Source organism: Chiloscyllium plagiosum, chromosome 24 (genome assembly GCF_004010195.1).
Source record: "Chiloscyllium plagiosum isolate BGI_BamShark_2017 chromosome 24, ASM401019v2, whole genome shotgun sequence".
In the NCBI taxonomy this organism is placed as follows: Eukaryota; Metazoa; Chordata; class Chondrichthyes; order Orectolobiformes; family Hemiscylliidae; genus Chiloscyllium; species Chiloscyllium plagiosum.
Genome location: NC_057733.1, coordinates 18,157,631 through 18,176,847, shown reverse-complemented (window position 1 = coordinate 18,176,847; position 19,217 = coordinate 18,157,631).

Sequence of the window (19,217 nt, the reverse complement as noted above, 5' to 3'; positions counted from 1 at the left end):
AGAACATGCCGAGCAGTCTCAGGGCCGGGTTTGTACAGTGACCAGGGGAGGGGGACAGAACATGCCGAGCTGTCTCACGGCAGGGTTTATACAGTGACCAGGGGAGAGGGACAGAACATGCCGAGCTGTGTCAGGGCCGGGTTTGTGCAGTGACCAGGGGAGAGGGGCAGAACATGCCGAGCTGTCTCAGGGCCGGGTTTGTACAGTGACCAGGGAGAGGGACAGAACATGCCGAGCTGTCTCAGGGCCGGGTTTGTACAGTGACCTGGGGAGAGGGACAGAACATGCTGAGCTGTCTCAGGGCCAGGTTTGTGCAGTGACCAGGGGAGAGGGACAGAACATGCCGAGCTGTGTCAGGGCCGGGTTTGTGCAGCGACCAGGGGAGGGACAGAACAAGGTCAGCTGTCTCAGGGCTGGGTTTGTACAGTGACCAAGGGAGAGGGACAGAACATGCCGAGCTTTCTCAGGGCCGGGTTTGTACAGTGACCAGGGAGAGGGACAGAACAAGGCCAGCTGTCTCAGGGCCGGGTTTGTACAGTGACCAGGGGAATGACAGAACATGCCGAGCAGTCTCAGGACCGGGTTTGTACAGTGACCATGGAGAGGGACAGAATAAGCCCAGCAGTCTCAGGGCTGGGTTTGTACAGTGACCAGGGGAGAGGGACAGAACAAGGCCAGCTGTCTCAGGACCGGCTTTGTACAGTGAGCAAGGGAGAGGGACAGAACATGCCAAGTTGTCTCAGGGCCGGGTTTGTACAGTGACCAGGGAGATGGACAGAACAAGGCCAGCTGTCTCAGAGCCGGGTTTGTACTTTACAACCAAGAAATAAATTGTGAATAGAAATCTGTAAAATTCTGATTATTGAGATAATCAGCCCAAGCTTAAAAAGCAGATTCATATTTACATGGGATGTCAGATTGAGTGAGTTCATGATGAAACCAAAGACTTCTGAAAGTGTTTTACACACCTTTATGATACACACTCGATAATATTTTTAATTCTCCCAACCATTGAACTTCTGAGAGAAATCCCTGATCAAAGTCCCTTTGGTAATCAAATAAAGCTTCTGAATATCCACCTCTTTCCTCAGCTCCATTGTTTGACCCTTGTCCACAAAATGAATTCCAAACCTCAAATAATCATTGCAGGTTGTGACCACTTGATAAACTGAATAACTACCCAAGGCTGTCTTTGAGCATCTCTCTATATTTCTACGATCCATCTCATCTGCAGGCTTCCAAGCCTCAAATGAAATTCATGATGTGGAGGCGCTGGTGTTGGACGGAGTTGGACAACGTCAGAAGTCACATGACACCAGGTTATAGTCCAACAGGTGTATTTGAAATCATAAGCTTTCAGAGCGCTGCTCCTTCGTCGGCTGAAAGCTTGTGATTTCACATAAACCTGGTTTAGACTGTAACCTGGTGTCATATGAATTAAGCCCAAATGAAATTCAAAGGGTATTGCATCACCAAGTAATGACATGATTACATTCCTCTACATTGTACCCTTCAGGAACCTCTCAGTATTAACCAGACTCTGTTGGAAGACTGGCCATTAATCTCACTCAATCTCTTTAAACAGTTCATGACGATCATTAAATAACAATAACTTCATAGAATGGTGTGAGCTTAACAGCAGGCTGGAAATAAAGTCACAAAATTAGAAGCATTGCATTTTTTTGCGTATGTGTTGAAACAAGGTTTACCTTGCTAATAAAATGCAACATCAATAAGTGCCCAATTGAGGAGTTTTTCACTATTTGGGGTATTATGAACAAAATAGGTACAGTCAGTCTCTTGTCTTACCATAACAGGGACATGTGGGTAAGATATTATCCAACTGCAGTGGGTCTTATCCATTCTGTACTGTGGTAATTGGATTACTTTGGATCATTATGTAATGAATATCAACTGTGTAACTCAAGCCACATGTACGAGCTACAAAAATGAAGAAACAACTGAGCTTTAAAACCACAAAGGAGACCCAAATGTGAGGTGAATGAAGCAGAGAGGTGAAGGAAATAAAGGAGATGGATACTTATAGTTCACACTTGACAGCACTTCTCAAATAGAACTGACAGTAATCCTGAAGCAAGAATCACTTTGTGCCAACATATTTCTGAAACTGGGTTGCTTTATACCATGAAGAAAAGCACCTAATTTTCTGAATGAAGCCAAATTAGTGAACTGCTAACTTTCTGACAAGTCTTCACTCCATCTTGGGGAGTGAAGGTTAGAACGAAAATGGGTAACAAGATTTTCGCCTGACTGTCACTCTGAATGAGGGTATTAGCGGGAACCAAGCAACACACACATTCAGATTCATGCCTGTTTAAGGTCAGACCCAGCCTAAGGCAGATCATAAAATCATTTGATCCCGACAGCATGGAAGAGGACCATTTGGTCCGTCAAGTCCACACTGAGCCTTCGAAGGGGATGCCACCCAAACCCACCCCCTACCCTATATTTCCCATAACTAATCTACCTACCCTGCACACTATGGGTGATTTAGCATGACCAGTCCACCGAACCTATAGACCTCTGTGATTGTGGGAGGAAGCCCATACAGACAAGGGGAGAACGTGCAAACTCCACACAGACCATCACCCAAGGGTGGAATCAAACCCAGGACCCTGGTGCCGTGAAGTAGCAGTGCTAACCATCGAGCTACTGGAATGTCATTGACCACAAGCAGAAGGTACAACTAGCTAAGGACAGCCTAGCTGAGGCTCCCGAGCCTGCTTGACACTGAAGCTTGGTGGTTGGAGGTCAAAGGAACTCAGGTAGACATTGAGTCATAGAGATATACAACACAGAATCAGACCCTTCAGTCCAACTCGTCCATGTCAACCAGATATCCGAAATTAATTTAGTCCCATTTGGCCCATATCCCTCTAAACCCTTCGTATTCATATACTCCTCGTGAGGACTTTTAAATGTTGTAACTGTACCAGCCTCCACCACTTCCCTGGCAGCTCATTCCATACATGTACCACCACCTGTGTGAAAATGTTGCCCCTTAGGTCCCTTTTCAATCTTTCTCCTCTCACCTTAAACCTGTGCCGTCTGGTTTACAATGACACATCTCAATCTGTAGCAACTCCACTGTAGGAGAGCGAAACAAGCCTGTGCAACATTGTACAAATGACATCAGAGACACTCCTGATGGATTGTGGGTGCACAACTGGGAGATGCCACACAAGGTCAGCCATCACTCCCTGGCAGGAGCTTAGAAGTTCAGAGTGTGTTGAAGGAGGTTATTTGAAAGATCTCTCTGATAATTTCAGTTTCCAGCTGGCACTTAAACTTCAATGAGCTTTTAAGCCAAAAGTGATGAGTATTTATTTCAGCTCCTAATAGAGGCACCAATGTATTTACTATCTGGAATATTTCAAGCTGATGTTGTTAGAGAAACAAGGTACAATACTGGTTAGACAGGTCAGGTCAGGTCAGGGAGATGATCCAGATCTCCCAGCCTACATTGCCTGAACCATAAACTGAAAGAAGCTGGAGAAACTCAGCAAGTCAGGCTGCAGAAAGAAACCTGAAACATTTACTCCATTTCTCTCTCCACACAGGCTACCTGACCTGATGAGTTTCTCCAGCCTGTTTCTGTTCTTACTTCAGATTTCCAGCATCGGGAGAATTTCAATTTTATGGTCACACTAGCAAATGTCATTGGTGAAGGTATAATCATTATAGTTCTCAGGGCATTATGGTTAAAATGCCAAACCCTAACTAACATTCATTACTGAGTAAGCAGAGATTTCCTGCAATTAAGTATGAGGAAACCCATTGTTGAAGCCATTATTTTCAGTCTCTGTTCCAAACCCTGTTCCTTATTTACTAACTGCATTCTTCTAGCTCCTGATAGTCTGACACTAAATCAGTCTACTTTCAACCTGTCAGATTTAACACTGAGCTTCTGACCACGTATTAAACATTAAGACGACATATTGTGTTAGGTTTCACAGCTAGGCCATTTAAAAGACATGATCAGGGTATCATTGCGTGCAACTTGAGGGTGTAAAGGTGTCAGACTCCATCTTAACCCAGGCCACTTGAAGCATGATAGCAACATGTAACTATTTAGAACTGAATAGTTTAGTGTGAACCCAGATACTGAATTGCCTGTCACTGTAATATATGTAAACGTCCGTAAAAAAAACGGAATTGTTCAGATTGTCTCATTCTTATATCATGTGAGCTAACATTGGCATTGCCTCATCAGAGACTGGTACGTTGCTGGAGCAAAACATTGCCTGATTTTGCCCCTATCTCCGCTCACCTGCTTCTGATACCATCACTCATATCTTTTTTGCCTCTAGAATGGATTACCGTTCCAATGCATTCCTTAGACTCCACCCTCCAGAAAGCTGAGGTTTTGCAAAAGCTAGCTGCCTGGGTCTTAACTCAAAAGCAAGTCCTGTTATTGAGTCATGGAGTCATACAGCATTGAAACAGACCCTTTGGTCCAACTAGCTCATGCAGACCATGTTCCCAAACTGAACTGACCAGTCCCACTTGCCTGCATTTGGTCCATTTCCCTCCAAACCTTTCCTATTCTACTATTACTTTTGCGCTCACTGGCCCACATTTGGTTCCCAGAAAGCAAGGTCTTGATTTTGAAAATCTTGTCCTGAGCCCAGTCCACAAACTTCCCTATCTGTGTAATACTGAGCAGGGTCATGACTCTGTATCTCTTACACCTATGCTTCTGCAATAAAATCCCAGTGAAATATTGTGGCAAAATCACTGAGAGAATGAATTTACCCCCACCTGGTGGCCATCTGCTGCCGTTGCTACCAGTTGCCCAGATTTCGGTCATGTTTTCATGTGACCACCAGAGGGCCCCACACAGAGATGGAAGAGCAACATAAGCGAAGTTTCAGTGATTCTGATTCACATCACCAACCTATTTTATCAATAAATCACAAAGACCAGATGGAAAGGCTTCCATTTCTCTGTGGGGATAAGAAAAAATGGACTGTTAGATGTTCACCTCCATTTGGATCAAGTCTGTTCTCAAATTGGACTACTTCCCAATTATTAAGCACTGAAATGTTTTCAAAAGCCCAAGTGAAATAACAACTGTTGACATGGTTTTCACAAGTTTCCATGAGCGCAGCTGTATATGTAAATACCGTGAAAGAAAGTGCTGCAAATCTGGGCTAGACCAACAAATCTGGTCAAATCTGTGTTAATCCATAACTCCAGCTGCAAGTCTGATTAAACCCAGGCAGCGTATCTTTCACAGCACAAACTGGATTGGCAATTATCGAGATGGTTTAACCATTTTGTCAATTCCTGATAAATTTACAGGCATTTTGGGAGGGTGTATTTTTCTTTCTTTTTCCAACAAGCCCAATGTTTCTCAAATCGTTCTGTCTTCTGCGATCATTTGGGCTTGTTTTTATAATTTGCAATTATGTGTAGGTTCACAATTGATACGTTTATAAGAGACATGTTTGTGTAAATGCCCTTGTGACAGAGCCGAGCCTGTCCTCTGTTAAATCACAAAGTTTCTGTATTTTACTTTGCGCGATGAGATTCAATAGCAATAATTTGGATGTTGAATTGGGGCTAACGTCATCTTTTTACTGAGAGAATTTGTTTCATTAACATGGGGGGTGGGGGGGGGACGGGACGCTGTGTCAAACACAAGGGAGAAACCTAACCTCATATACGGAAAAGTCCACAGTTACACACACAGTAAGTGGACAGTCAGGATATGAGAGCTACTTCAAGGCTTTGGCAGGAACAAAGCTACAAGATCCACCTCTTGAAAAGAAAAAGAGAGGGTAGAGGGTCTCACCAGACTGCAAAGCTCTTCTCTCATTAGAGAGATGACTGGTTAAATCTCTCATTAGAGAGATGACTGGTGGTGATTTAACCTGAGGGTCACCATACCTCAGGTAAGGGAAGAGAGTAAGAAGGAGAAGCCTTCATGGTCACCTCAGCTACTTTGGAAATTGAACCCATGTTGCTGATGTCATACTACACTGCAAACCTGCCATCCAGCCAACTGAGCTAACCACCCCACACATTCCAAAATAAAAAATGTTGCAAATGCTCAGTAGGTCCGATAGTATTTGAAGAGAGAGACTTTAATGATTCAGATCTGTGACCATTCATCTGTTACACATTGCAGTGTTTTCAGATTGAGCTCTGTGGACAATTAGTCCCCCAATACTAATGGACTTGTACAGAATTTGTTTTTAAAAGGTCTTGTTGATACAGTGGGGAGTTTTGTTTTTGCATTGCTTTAGCAATCAATGGTGCATCATGTGGAAACACTGCTATATAAATGTTGTATTATTGCAAACAGCACACAGGATGATGAACAGGAAATACTGGTGCCAGATGACATCACAAATAATCCATTACCATTCAGCACACCACAGAGTAAACCTCACCTTTGGGTTGAATAGGGACTTGTTCTGGTCATTATGTACATCTACCAAGGCATTATCTTAATGTGTGTTCCCTTGCAGCCTCCTTTCAGTGCAAGCAGACAATGATGATGAAATCCGGCAGTGAACCCCAGTGCAGCCTTCAGCGACCTGAAGAACGGAGTGTTGGGCATTCGAGAACTCAAACCCAGCACCAAGCACATCGTCTACAAAGCAACTGTGATCCCCACTCTCCCGTGTACAGCAGAATACTTACATCCCTGCAGAGTTATCACCAGCACTGCCTTCACAAAATCTATTGGCAGGGTAGGAGTACTCACCTGACCGTCCTATTCTAAGCCCAATGTTGAGGCATGGGGCATGTACGACCAGGGCAAACCCCAATGTCCCTGTGCCCAGCACAAGATTCCCTCAACAAGTGCTACAATGGGAACTCATCACTAGGAGGGAAGAGGAAATGCTACAAGGACAACCGGAAAAGCTCCCGAAACAAGTGTAACATGCCCACCCACACAAGGGAACCGCTGACTCTGGAATATACAAACTGAAAAAGCAGCATTCGCAAAGGCACCAATCACTTGGAGAATCACTGGACCATGCGGAGACCCTGCACAATCGGCGGAGAATCCTGAGTATCCCACCGGGACACCACCTATCCCACCCAGCGGAGAATCCCAAGTGTCCCACCGGAACCACCACCTATCCCACTCAGCGGAGAATCACAAGTGTCCCATCGGGACCACCACCTATCCCACCCAGCGGAGAATCACAAGTGTCCCATCGGGACCACCACCTATCCCACCCAGCGGAGAATCCCAAGTGTCCCACCGGGACCACCACCTATCCCACTCAGCGGAGAATCCCAAGTGTCCCACCGGGACCACTACCTATCCCACTCAGCGGAGAATCCCAAGTGTCCCACTGGGACCACCACCTATCCCACTCAGCGGAGAATCCCGAGTGTCCCATGCAGCCACCTGAATGACCACATCTGTGACAGGGTCAGCAGTTCCAGGATTGAACAATTCAACCACCGCAGAACCCCAATGCCCAATGGAGGGAACGCTGATCATCCCCATTCCTGAAGAACTGCTAAAGAAGAGGAGTTTACTCTGTAGATATAATCTATCCATCTGCATCCTTGTGCATATCAATCAGGAAAGGGATCCTATTCTTAAAGAAGAATGGGGGAATGTTGCATTATTGTATAGATCCTGGAGCAGACAGGCATTATACCTTTATGATAGTTTGATGACATTACAACATGTGAGTTTACAATGTAAAGACACCTGTCTCACTTTCTGTGACAGTGGCAGTAGGAGTAGCCAGTTTGCATTGACTGTATCTTTGCTCTATGCAGTCAGTAAGTACAGCATTTCGATCATGTGTAAATCTGACATCTTACAGCAGTGTAAATACTGTAGTGAATAAGATATCTCAACAAGAAACCAGTCTTTCTTCTGTGTCCCAAGAACTTATGTATGGGGAGTATTTCGAACATATCACTCTGACAGTGGTGTTTTGCCCAGAACCCACATCATTAAGGAAGCTGTTTTCCTCATTTTGGCACTTGTTGTTATTTTCTCATGTATTTATATTGTAACCAGTTTACAGTGTGTCCCAATTTACAGTGTATCCCAGATTACAGTATATCCCATATTACAGTGTATCCCAGATTACAGTGTGTCCAGTTTACAGTGTATCCCACATTACAGTGTGTCCCAGATTACAGTGTATCCCAGTTTACAGTGTATCCCAGATTAGTGTGTCCCAGATTACAGTGTATCCCAGATTACAGTGTATCCCAGTTTACAGTGTATCCCATATTAGTGTGTCCCAGATTACAGTGTGTCACAGATTACAGTGTATCCCAGATTAGTGTGTCCCATATTACAGTGTATCCCACATTACAGTGTATCCCAGTTTACAGTGTGTCTAGTTTACAGTGTATCCCACATTACAGTGTGCCCCAGATCACAGTGTATCCCAGTTTACAGTGTGTCCCAGTTTTCAGTGTATCCCACATTACTGTGTGCCCCAAATTACAGAGTATCCCAGATTACAGTGTGCCCCAGATTACAGTGTATCCCAGATTAGTGTGTCCCAGATTACAGTGTATCCCATTTTACATTGTGTCCCAGATTACAGTGTGTCCCATATTACAGAGTATCCCAGATTAGTGTGTCCCAGATTACAGTGTATCCCAGATTACAGTGAATCCCAGTTTACAGTGTATCCCAGATTAGTGTGTCCCAGATTACAGTGTGTCCCAGTTTACAGTGTGTCCCAGATTATAGTGTATCCCAGTTTACAGTGTGTCCTAGATTACAGTGTGTCCCACATTACAGTGTATCCCAGATTATAGTGTATCCCAGTTTACAGCGTGTCCCAGATTACAGTGTATCCCAGATTACAGTGTATCCCAGTTTACAATGCACCCCACATTACAGTGTGTCCCAGATTATAGTGTATCCCAGTTTACAGTGTGTCCCAGATTACAGTGTATCCCAGTTTACAGTGTATCCCAGATTAGTGTGTCCCAGATTACAGTGTGTCCCAGATTACCGTGTATCCCACATTACAGTGTATCCCAGATTACAGTGTATCCCAGTCTACAGTGTATCCCACATTAGTGTGCCCCAGATAACACTATTCCAGTTTACAGTGTATCCCAGTTTACAGTGTGTCCCACATTACAGTGTGTCCCAGATTACAGTGTGTCCCAGTTTACAGTGTATCCCACGTTACAGTGTGTCCCAGATTACAGTGTATCCCAGTTTACAGTGTGTCCCAGATTACAGTGTGTCCCAGATTACAGTGTATCCCAGATTACAGTGTATCTCAGATTACAGTGTATCCCAGTTTACATTGTGTCCCAGATTACAGTGTGTCCCAGATTACAGAGTATCCCAGTTTACAGTGTCTCCCAGATTACAGTGTGTCCCAGATTACAGTGTATCCCAGATTACAGTGTGTCCCAGTTTATAGTGTGTTCCAGATTACAGTGTATCCCAGATAAGTGTGTCCCAGATTACAGTGTGTCCCACATTACAGTGTATCCCAGATTACAGTGTATCCCAGTCTACAGTGTATCCCACATTACAGTGTATCCCAGATTACAGTGTATCCCAGTTTACAGTGTTGTCCAGTTTACAGTGTATCCCACATTACAGTGTGCCCCAGATTACAGTGTATCCCAGTTTACAGTGTATCCCACATTACAGTGTGTCCCAGATTATAGTGTATCCCAGTTTACAGTGTCCCAGATTAGAGTGTGTCCCACATTACAGTGTGTCCCAGATTATAGTGTATCCCAGTTTACAGTGTGTCCCACATTACAGTGTGTCCCAGATTATAGTGTGTCCCAGATTACAGTGTGTCCCAGATTATAGTGTATCCCAGTTTACAGTGTATCCCAGTTTACAGTGTATCCCAGATTACAGTGTGTCCAAGATTACAGTGTGTCCCAGATTACAGTGTGTCCCAGTTTACAGTGTGTCCCAGATTACAGTGTGTCCCAGATTACAGTGTGTCCCAGATTATAGTGTATCCCAGATTACAGTGTGTCCCAGATTACAGTGTGTCCCAGATTACAGTGTGTCCCAGATTATAGTGTATCCCAGATTATAGTGTATCCCAGATTACAGTGTGTCCCAGATTACAGTGTGTCCTAGATTACAATGCACTCTTCACTGCTCTCCTCACTCTTTGAAGTTAAAAGACTGTGGGTTCAAGTCTCAATCCAGTGATTTAAACACAGCATTCCAAGATGATCATTCAGGGAAGGCTGTACATTCAGGCGGGTCCATGTTTCAGTTGCAATGTTGAGCTGTAGTCCTATCTGTTCCCTAAGGGTGAGATAGATGATCTCACTACCAATTCTCAAAGAAGGTTAAGATATTCTCTGGTGTTCTAACTAATATGTATCCTTCAACTTCAGAAACAGACCATCTGGTGATTATCACATTGTTGCTTGTGTGGACAAATTGTTTGCGAATTAGCTGCCACACATGCTACATTACTACAATGAGTTGAAAAGTACCTCTTGCGCTGTAAAGTGTTCTGGGACATCCTGAGGTCATGAAGTTTGATTCTTTCTTTTTAACTGTTATTCATATTTCTATGATATCCCTGTCCCGTTATCACCTGCTTACTGACTTAATATTAGTTTCAGGTCCAGTACTGATTCCATTTCAAAACGCTCCTCTTTGGTCCTCAAAACCTTCCATGATATCTCAGTGTCTCCATCCCTACAGCTCTCTGAGAACTCTTGTGCTCCTCCAGTTTAGGCCTTTTGATAAGCCTGAATTTCTATCCCTTTTGCATTAGTGGCCATGCGTTCAGCTTCCTAGATCCTAAGCTTTGAAATTCCTCCATAAACCTCAGCACCTTATCAGCTCTGTCTCCTTAAAACTTGCCTATATCGTGCCTGATTGGAACCTCCATAACTCAGTGCCAAACCATGTTTGATAACACTCGTGCGAGAAGCCTTGGGTTGTTTCACATTAGAGGTGCCATATAAATGTAAGTTATGTATTTTTTCTAATGTTTACACTGTGACGTACAGTAATTACAGGAACCGTCACTCTTGAATGAAGTTACTGACCCACAAAGCTGAATGGACACACATTGAAAGCTAAGAACTCCACCCATATTATAAACAGGTTAAACATGTGTTAAAGTTGAAAGAAAAGGAACACGATCTGCCCATCAACACTTCAAAATTCCATTATGTATATTCCTCGAATATTATTAATATCTTCTGCTCAGACTTAGAAAATGTGGCCATTTCTATCATCCGACAGTATAATTCAGAGTGAGGTGGGCTAACTTTAATGGTCAAAATAGCCACAAAAACTCATGTGAGTAAATTAAAATTGTATGTGGGCATTTAATGTTAGGAGAGCCAGCCTTGTGGATCGACACAAGTCTTTGAAGCAAAGAGGCTAAACGCAGAAAGATATTGCCAAAAATCCCAGGAGAAGAAGAGATTCCACCTGTCATACAGTGACTCGCTAATCCCCACACATTCAGGATCTTAAATGTTCATGAGTGACATTCGCAAAACTGTTCCAAGAAAGAAATTTGACCATCGCGTTAGAAAATCTCCTTATTATCCCTGTGGGGAAAATAAGTGATATTGTGTATGCTGAAACTGACATGCAGATAGTGTGGAATGTACGAGGAACCTTGTGAGACTGATACTAAGTAACCATTGTCATACGTATTCTCGAGAATAGATCTCCCCCTTGCTGATACATTTTGTGTGATCTTTGCAGCTATAAGTGAAGACCGTGAAACTGTCCTTTCAAAAATATCTACATTACCTACACAAGATAGTTAAGCAATGATCAAAGACATTTTTAGAGTTTCACCTCTACTGATTGACAGTCCTAGCTTTTTAATTATCCCCTTTGATTACTCATAATTCTGACAGCATTACAGTGAACCAGACAGAGCAGCAATCATCCAATCTGCTCTGAATCTAAGAGACTGGTTTGTGAATTCACAATGATTTACCAGCCCATGCATACCACTGGAGAGCTGAATTCTCGCCAGAGCCAGGCCATGTTGGGCAAGGGTTATTTGGATTTTCTGCCTATGACTGATCAAAGGCTTGTGAGACATTACAGGATTAAACTGGATTAGTCCAGAAATATGGCAGACTTGAAAGGCGTGCAATCAATAATTTCACTAAATCCCTTTAGACCAGTCAGACTTCATCAGAATTAACAATTTATAACGGTGGCCAGTCAAAACCCTCCCCCATCTCAGCATACTGGACCTTCTAAAACAACCAGAAATGAGCTGACTCAATTTCTGCTTCTTGATTTGCTGGTTACTAGACCATCAGACCTATCTCTCTCATTCTCTGCTGTTTGCATGAACAAGGGCCAGTGCTGTTTTCTTTCGATAATCTGCAACAGCTTCTTAAAGTATTGAAAGTCATAGAATTATAGAGATGTACAGTATGGAGACAGACCCTTCTGTCCAACTCGTCTATGCCGACCCGATATCCCAACCTAATCTAGTCTCATTTACCAGCACTGGGCCCATATCTCTCGAAACCTTTCCTATTCATATAGCCATCCAGTTGCCTTTTAAATATTGTAATTGTATCAACCTCCACCACTTCCTCTGACAGCTCATTCTATACACGCACCACCCTCTATGTGAAAACATTGCCCTTTAGATTTCTTTTAAGTTCTTCCCCTCTCACCTTAAACCTATGCCCTCTAGTTCTGGACTCCCAAATCCCAGGGAAAAGACCTTATCTATTTATGATATACATGCCCCTCATGATTTTATAAACCTCTTAGTTCCATGCAATACTTCCAAAAAACAAGAAAAAAATTGCATTATGTAGTGCCTTTCACGTCATCGTAATGCTCCAAATCAATAGACAAATATTGCACAATGAAAGGTCCAACAAATGAGAAAAATGACGAGATAAGTGTTTGTATAGATTTCCAAGAGGCATCTGATGAAGTGCTGCACAGCAGGTTTCTGAGAACATTTAAAGCTCATGGATAAAAGTGACAGAAGCAATGGTAGTGATGTTAAATTATTTGAAAGACAAGAAATGGTGATGAACAGTTGTTTTTCAGACTGGAGGAAGATTTATAGCGGAGTTCCCCAAGAGTCTGTGTAAGGCTCCCAGCTCTCCCTCTTGCTGCACTATTACAAAACTTGTGGATGATACAAAGTATTGAGGAGGACAGTGCAGAATTTCTGAAGTGCAGGCAACTTGGTGGACCGTGCAGAAATATCGCGGATAAAATTTAAGAGCGAATTGATTCATCTCAGTAAGAGGAATGTGTAGAGACAATACAAAGTAAAGGATATAATTCTAAATGGGGTGCAGAAGCAAGGGAATCTGGGTGTGTAAACACACAAAGCATTGAGAGTAGCAGGAGAAGTTGAGAGAGCAGTTAATAAATCATACAGGATCCTGGGTTTTATATGTAGGGTCATAGTGTTCCAAAGCGCAGAAGTTACATAAACCTGAATCAGCATATAGTTAGATTTTCGTCCAATCATATGGTGTGATTTCTAGGATTTTATGGCTCACGATTTGAAAAGAAACAAAAATACGTGCCGGAACACTGGAATGAAAGAAATTATGGAAATTCCCTTCAAGTTAACTAACTTTCAAACAGCATCTTGACATTTTGATCAAGGGAGGCAGTGAATTGATGAGGTTAAAGGAGTGAATTGCAGAGCTTTGGGACCAGGTAGCTGAAGGAACTTCAGAAAGAGCTGATCTGGAAGTGAGCAAAGATGTTAGAAAGTCTTAGGAATAAAGATCATTTGAGAAGTGAACCTGACTTTTCAGTGTATTGAGCCCTTTCAGATGCTGGATGTATCCAAGATGTTTTTGTTTAACATAAACAATCTAAAGTTCTCTTTTGTTTCAATAATCCTTCCTCACTGATATTGCAAGTATTCCACACCCCTCCCCTTTCTCAAGTGAATGATATAGGAGTCACCATCAAAACTAGTAGAAGCTTGGCTGATGACAACAGTCATATGTTTCTGTAAATGCTGGACAGAGTTCACCACGCTACACAGAACTCTCCTAAATAGGACAATCAACTGGGGAAGCAAAGAAAAGGCTTTTTTCATTAAATATGTCAGCAGGACATACGTAGTCACATAAACAGTTTCAGAAAGTCTCAAGCCAAATATCATTAATGAACAAAACAGTCTACCTCCAGCTGGGCCAATTAGTCACAGACCTTGATGCTGGCATTCTGAAGAGACAGCAACAGAACTGGCTAGCTGAGGAATAACAAGAAATAGGCAAAAGGAATTGAGAGAATCTCCACTTATATGCTCCCTGCACAGCTGCGTGAGTCATGTTTATTCTCGAGAAGTAAGAGAAATTGCCCACAGATTGAAAGAGTTGTATTATCCTTTTCCTTGGAAGGTTGTTCACTTATTGTGATGGGATTACAGGGTCACGTCACAACAGGCCTTGCCAAAAAGTGTCTGTTGTTCCCTGTTTACAAAGACCTCAGCAAGGGAAAGAAAGAAGCAGCGACGAAACCAGGATGGCTTCTGGCCTCCAGCCACGAATGGCTCAAACCCTTTCGTCTTGAAGCTGGTTGAAAAATAAAAAAAATGTTTCAAATTTCAAGTTCCAGCTGTATTTTTCATTTCTTGCTTTGTTATTGTTTTAAGCAAGTTTCTGACAGTGTTGCAAACTGGAGTTGCCCGGTTTTGCTCTCTTGGTAGCTGGATTGCCTCAGAGTCTGTAATTGTTGGTCCCAGGACTTCAGCAGTTCAGTGTTGAACTGAGCTTGCTGTATTTTCAGATGTACCATCCTTCAGATGGAATGGTAATCTGACATCCTATCTACTGTTCAACTGGAACAACCTCTCATTCCCTTTTGGAAAGATTGTGAAGAAGTCCCGAGAAAGCTCAGCCAACATTCCTCCCAACCCAACAGGTCTAACAAGCTAAATCATTGGGTATTCACCTCACTCACATCAGTGTGATCTTGCTGCTGTGCTTGCCTATGCAGCAATAGCTGGAAAATAGACATCATTTTGGGTGATGTACTTTAATTGTTCCTGCAAAATATAATAATGCACTTTTTAATCTCAAGTATTTAAAATCTCAAATCTGTACAATGCCACCAATTAGATAAGTTAAGCATTACAAACATCTTGCAAAAATAAGTATTCAATAGGATAAGCTCAGAGATCCCTGCCAGGCAAAATCCATCATTATTTTTGTACTGACCTTGAGAGGAGAGCTCTGCCAGGCATTCAGGCATCTAAACACCACCATCTACAAACCCCAACCTCATCACCTGCAATTTGATCCTTGCAACTTACTCAGCTGCCTTGTGCTACTTGCTTGTCTTCCAATGCATTTTATTCAAAATTGTAAACTTTTTCTCAATTTGTTCATAGTTTCCATTCTCATATGGGTTCTTCAGAGCTTCAGACAAGTTCAGGCCAGACTTGTAAGTTAATTATGAATAGCGGTTATGAAGAGACTGTACATGACGGGAAGGATACAGATTCCAACCTCCTCGCAGAGTACTAGCACATGTCTGCTGACATCAGTTACATCACATCTTACCTCAGAAGCTCAACATCATATTCATTCAATCCTATCTTTCCAACTTTGATGGCACCAGCTGTCCTCATCTTAAGTTCCATCCCAGGCCATTTGGCCCTCTGATTCTATCCTCCTGTTTATCCTAAATTCCTGCATTCTGCTATGTTTCCTCTTTAAATCCTTGGATTGTAATCTCGAGAATTCCCTCAGCACGTGTTTCCATTTTGCTCCTCCATCCCAGCTTTCCATGGAACCTGTGAGGTATTTTAGTTTGGTTGGGGTGCATTCTTCGAGGAGAAAGTGAGGTCTGCAGATGCTGGAGATCAAAGTTGAAACTTTATTGCTGGAACAGCACAGCAGGTCAGGCAGCATCCAGGGAACAGGAGATTCGACATTTCGGGCACAGGCCCTTCTTCATTCCTGAAGAAGGGCCTGTGCCCGAAACGTCGAATCTCCTGTTCCCTGGATGCTGCCTGACCTGCTGTGCTGTTCCAGCAATAAAGTTTCAACTGGGGTGCATTCTCCCTTCAGTTCCATAGACTCAAGGCACTACCTGTTGCTGAATTTAAAAATTCAACCGGTATAAGTATGTGTATAATTTCATGGTGCAGAGGGGTGGGGTTGCTGTTGGTGAGCTCGGATGGCTGGGTGGCTGATTTACAATGCAGAGTGATGGCACAGTGTGGGTTTGATTCCTGCACCTGATGAGATACCATGAAGGACTCTCCTTCTCAACCTTTTCCCTTACTTGAGGCATGGTGACCCTCAGGGTAAACCACCACCAGTCATTTCTCTCTCTCCAATACAGAGAACAGCCCTATGGTCTGGTGCGATCATGATAACTTTACCTATATATGATTTCAGGATTGTTAGCACACAGAAGAAGACAGTCCCCTATATTTTAAACAAGTTCAAAGATGTGAGAGCATCCCATTCCATGTGATGATTTTTGTTAGAAAAATACATACCAATTTTAAATCTAGTAATTTCCCAAGGATAACCACTGAGATTACCTTGTCATCAAAGACAGAGGGATCCAGTGTTTGGTTTAAATTGTTTGCTGTATTGTTCCAGAAACTGGAAAGATTCAGACAAACAAAAACAGGAAAGTATGATGGGTAATCTTTGTTCTGGACATGATTTTATGATGAGATGTTATTAAAGTGATCATGTAAGCCAAGAACAAATCTTTGTACGTTAGCTGTGTGAAATCCTAAATAACTATACAAAATGCGAAAATACACAACAGAAAAAGAGGACTACATTTCCATCTGAGGATGGAAAATAGATGTCAGGGCATTTTCAGTGCCCTGAACCCACCCACAGGGTGAATCAATCACTTGTTGTGACTTTTACAAAGACATTTCCTTCATCCATCTGAAGATGAGCTCCATTAATGCTGGTGAGCAAGTTGTTTAAAGCTGGGCTACTAGTTCTGCCGTCTCTCCCTCCCACTTCTATAACCCTGCTTCCTGGTGGGAAGGAGCTGGGAAACTGCATTCTAGTGGACAGGACTATTTTGAGCACGCTTTCATCTGATAACAGTCCTGGAGAGGATTGAAACTCCAACCAAGAGTCTGTGTTTCAGATATTCTGACGGGCAATCAGCAACTTGAAAGGCCAACGCTGTTTGGCTCTCCATTGATGCTGCCAGTCCTGCTGAGTTTCTCTTGTACTTTCTATTTATTTCAGAATTCCAGCATCCACAGCATTTTGCTATTGTTATAATGAAATCATTCAGGTGGGATCACAACATAACATGAGAATCAAAATCTCTACAATTCATCAACACAAGAGAAACTTTGCCTATCTTAGTTCAATGCCAACAATGGTGATGGTGTGCTATGTATCTCCCAGGTTGCTGTGAAAATGTGCCCTTTCACATCCTTTTACCCTTGTCACATTTACCTTGTAGTATGGAATTATGGGTGATGATCGTCGGAGCTAACATTGTTTCTTTGACGCCAGGAATTTCTCCCACTCTTACCACATGCTGCTTTGTGTTGGAAGGATTTGCAAGCTAATTCTCAAACTGTTTCACTGCATTAAGAACGCATTTGGCTATTAAGATCAACATTGGGATTCAACTCTTTCCAGATTTTTCAAGGGTGGTCGTTAACAACACAGTCTCTGTCTCTAAAGTAGACAAGCAGGAGGCTGGAAGTGCACAGTAAGCCAGGCAGCATCAGGAGGTGGAGAAGGCAACATTTCAGGTACAACCCTGCTTCAGGACTGTGTCTAAAGCTGGCTGTACAGGAACCCAATTAAACCCCTTGCTATCAAATACATTAAAATGTAGATGTATATGTGATTACATTTACCGAAAGGGTCTGAATGAACGTGCTTCAAGCTTTCCCCATGTTAAATAGTAAGTTTTAAATTAGCTTGCAATAAAAACTTTGGTCAATGCATCTCTTATCAAAATGGTCTCAGTGTAAGTAATGGCGACATTTTTGCTTCTTCTTAATTCTGTGATTTCTATGACACACTTTATCTGGTTGCTATGAATATGAAGGCCACAGTTCTGACTATAATTACTGCTTCAGCTAATATTGTTCTTCAGCTCTTTTTATCTCAACTAAAAACCAAAGTGAACCATTTTATGTTAACTAAGAACCATGGGCATCCTAACACTTAGATAGTGGAAGACAGGGAAGGGGAGAATAAGAGTGTCAATAATGAGGGAAATGTTATGACTGTAAACAAAAATTGCTGGAGATTACAGTGGATCAGGCAGCATCCATGGAGAGAGCACAATCTAACATTTTGACTCGAGATGACTCTTCATCAAAGCTGATGTGAAGTGTGGAGGGGGCAGCATTTACACTATAGTGGGGGTGAGGGTGGTAGTTGGAGTGCTGGGAGGGAAAGGATGTTGATAATTCAGATTAAGTCATAGAGGCACAGAGATGTACAGCATGGAAGCAGACCCTTCGGTCCAACTGATCCACGCCGACCAGATATGCCAACCCAATCTAGTCCCACCTGCCAGCACCCAGCCCATATCCCTCTAAACCCTTCCTACTCATATACCCATCCAGATTCTTTTTAAATGTTGCAATTGTATGAGTCTCCACCACTTCCTCTGGCAGCTCATTCCATACACGTACCACCCTCTGAGTGAAAAGGTTGCTCCTTAGGTCTCTTTTATATCTTTCCCCTCTCACCCTAAACCTATGCCCTTTAGTTCTGGACTCCCCCACCCCAGGGAAAAGACTTTGTCTATTTATCCTATCCATGCCCCTCATAATTTTATAAATCTCTATAAGGTCACCCCTCAGCCTCCAATGCTCGAGGGAAAACAGCCCCACCCTATTCAACCTCTCCCAATAGCTCAAATCCTCCAACCCTGGCAACATCCTTGTAAATCTTTTCTGAACTCTTTCAAGTCTCACATCATCCCTCCAATAGGAAGAAGACCAGAATTGCGCGCAATATTCCAAATATTCCAAAAGTGGCCTAACCAATATCCTGTACAGCGGCAACATAACCTCCCAACTCCTGTACTCAATACTCTGACCAATAAAGGAAAGCATACCAAACACCTTCTTCACTATCCTATCTACCTGTGACTCCACTTTCAAGGAGCTATGCACCTGCACTCCAAGGCCTCTTTGTTCAGCAACACTCCCTCGGACTTTACCCTTAAGTGTATAAGTCCTGCTAAGATTTGCTTTCCCAAAAATGCAGCACCTCACATTTATCTAAGTTAAACTTCATCTGCCACT